We start from the raw sequence: 3,106 nt of genomic DNA on the forward strand, positions 1-3,106 counted from the left end.
CCGGCCCTAAAAAAAAAACCTCCCAAAAAAAAAAAAAAAAAAAAAAGGCAAAACCACCATCATTTCTGAGTTCTCACAGTGATTACAATGGAAAATGAGGAGGGGGTGGAGAGGGAAGGGAGTGGGGTTCCTATGCAACAGCAGTTACAAAAGCTGAATAGAGCAGGTTAATAATTTTTTTTTAAATGAATAAGCATTACAGGTCTAGATAGAAGTTACAGTGTTTTTAAATTTTTTTTTGGAGAGGTGTTTGCTATAGGGCATGTGCACTCGCCAGAAAGATAGAGAGAGACAGAGAGACAGAAAGCGAGAAATCACCCCCCAGTTTTTTTTTTTTTTAATTATCTTACTTAACTTTATTTATTTATTTATTCATTCATTTATTTCAATTTAACCAGAGAGGGATAGAGTGAGAGAGAGAGAGAAAGCAAGCTGCCAGGTCTGGAACGTGAATTGCAGTTGGCCAAGTGGGAGTCCAGCACCCTTAACCACCACAGTACCTGCTGGTCCCAAGCAGGTTAATATATTTTTTTTAAAGGTCTCACATATTTATTACTGAACCAACCTACCAATGCAGAACTTCGAGACAAGGTGAAGCATCATTTTTTTCCCAATAAACACAAGTGTCCAGCCAGTGTTGACCATTTTCAGCTTGATGTGGCAAGACCATAGTGACCTTGGTACAGCATAAATATGTGGGCCACATCCTGTCCAGTTCCTCCTAGACCCAGCTTGCTTCTTCTCCAGTGTCTCCTCTTGGAGTTGTATCTGATTTTATTACCAGTTTTCATTCTAATCCACTGAGGCATAGGACGATTTTGCTTCTGGTTTTTGGCCAGAAACTGCTTGATTCTGAAAGTCTTGTGAGAAGACATGGTGAAGAGCTGCTCACACCACGATGGCGGAGAAAGGAAGACAGGTTAATAATGTTTAAGTGCACTCTAGATCTTCAACAGTCCCCAGGGCTCTGGGCCGGGGTCTGGTGATTGGTGGTTCCATTGCCGAGGAACATCCAAACCAAAGGATTTCAGGCTGGTTAGCAAAGACAGTAAGGCTGTTAACCACTGTGGAGGACAGCCAGTCTAAACACGTGATGACAACATGTGGCTGTAGACACATGCAGATAGGTGCTTCTGTAAGCTACTCTAGCAGGGCTGTTGAGAAGCATTGACATACAAAAGCAGGATTTGCCTGTAGTCAATGGTTGTCTTCTTGTTGTTGATACCCAGTACCCCGATATCTGGCTAAAGGAAGTCACGTGCGTTTACTAGCTAATCTCCCCAAAAAGATTAGAGAAATTATATGGTGCCAGTCATTTTTACATCTTTAGACGATTTACATCCCCAAACAACTGGCTTTGCATTCTGATTTCTCCTCTCTTATTCTCTTTGCATTCCACTTCTTTCTTCCTCATTTCTTTTGCATCTGATTTTCCCCCTGCCCCTGTTTTTTGCCCTTTAAAAGAATAAACCTGAGGCTAGTCGCAACGTCTCCATCAAAAAAGCTGTGCCCACCCGATCCTCGCTTTTCTATACTTGTATGTCTTTGCGTGTTTTGTTATTGCATTGATTTCTAATCCACAGCCTTCCCCACTCAGAGAAACGTGTTCATGCCGAGTTGGTCCCGGCAAAGTGATTCTGGGCAAAAAGAGGAAGCAAGAATATTGTGACGTTCAAAGATGGAGGTGCTTCTGCTTCAACAGTCCATTTGGGAATACGGTTCTGAGAGACCCAATTAACAGAGTGGGTACAAGCAGGGATGCTGGGATTCAAACTCTGCTCTCTGACCTGCCAGATGTGTCCCCTTGGGAGTATTGCTTAACCTCCCAATGCCTCAGTTTCTTTCTCTCTAAAGGGTTGTAAAGCTACCTCAATATTGTGAAGATTAAATTAGATAATGCCTGGGACATAGTAGCTGTTCAGTAAATGCAACTATTGGGGGCGGGAGAGTTTGCAGAAGAGCATTGGAGGTTAACCTGAGGAATGGTGGTTCTGTGGAAGAGAGAAGTCTGGATCCAAAAGTCACATAAGCCTGGTGGTGAAGACAGGGCCTGGAGATGTCCTGTAGGGGCCGCCAGCCTCCAGGGCTGAGGAGAGGCTGGGAAGGGGGGCAGCGGGGGAGAGGTTTGACTGCTAGTAACCTCTCTGCTGCAGTAGGGAGAAGCCTCAGCAGTGGGGCAGGACGAGCGCCAGCCGCCTCCCCTCCCATCGCTCCGCTGTGTGACAGGTGGGAACTTAAAAGCTCAGATCACGTGTCTTGGCTGACTAACCTACTTACCCCTTGAAGACACAGCGGCTGGGGCCGGCACCAGCCAAGAATTGCCGAGAAAGGGGCAGAGCAGGGGAAAGCCCCACGTGCACTCTGGGGACCTGTCTGAAGGCTTGTGGGGTGAGCAGAGTGCACACGTGTGTGAGAAGATGCTGGAGGCCGTCTGTGAGCCCTGGACGTGTGCAAGGGCCCGACTTTCAGGCCCGGATCTGGCTGGGTGAATGAGGATTTCTCCACCGAGCAGGCTGAGATCTGGCTACCGTGTAACCTTGGAGCTGCCTGCAGGCTCTCGCGAAGCGGCTACCCTCTGTCCTCCTTAATGCGTATCCTCTGTCCCTTCGTAACCAGAGTGTGAATGGCAGGTCGGGGAAGGATTTCTCAATGTCCCGACTCCTGCTTTTCCAAATGCCCTTGCACCTACTTTGGGGGTTGTGGGAGGAGGCCTGAGCTCAAGGGCTAGCACTGGGGGGATCGATGGGATGTGTGTTTGTGTGTGTGTGCGCGCGCGCAGACTGACAGCTTCAAGATCCCTTAAGTGATGGAATCTGCGCTCCCCTCCCCTGTTGTCTGGCCTGTCTTCCAGGGACCTGTCCCCCTGAGGGACTTCAGCTCTCTTTTCCTCACTGCCCACAAGTCAGCCCTTCGCCGCCAGCCCCGGTCCTGGGTGTCGCTCTGCCCCACCGGTGCGGCTGTCGCCCTCGCCATCCTCGCCTCCCGCGGGCTGCCGGGCGGTGCGGGCCCTTTAAGAGCAGCGGGACCCGCAAGCAGTCGCCGGGAGGAGAGCGCAGTCGCCCGGCGAGCTCGGGAGGACACAGCGCCGGGGACCAGGCTCGGGGAA

The 3,106-nt window shown here is 49.6% G+C and overlaps 1 pseudogene; it reads right to left on the minus strand.

Moving 5' to 3' along the window:
- Positions 1-645: 645 nt before the first annotated feature.
- Positions 646-875, minus strand: LOC102469145 (60S ribosomal protein L39 pseudogene; annotated as a pseudogene).
- Positions 876-3,106: the final 2,231 nt, after the last annotated feature.

Source organism: Tupaia chinensis, unplaced genomic scaffold (assembly GCF_000334495.1).
Source record: "Tupaia chinensis unplaced genomic scaffold, TupChi_1.0 Scaffold000348_1, whole genome shotgun sequence".
Taxonomy (NCBI): Eukaryota; Metazoa; Chordata; class Mammalia; order Scandentia; family Tupaiidae; genus Tupaia; species Tupaia belangeri.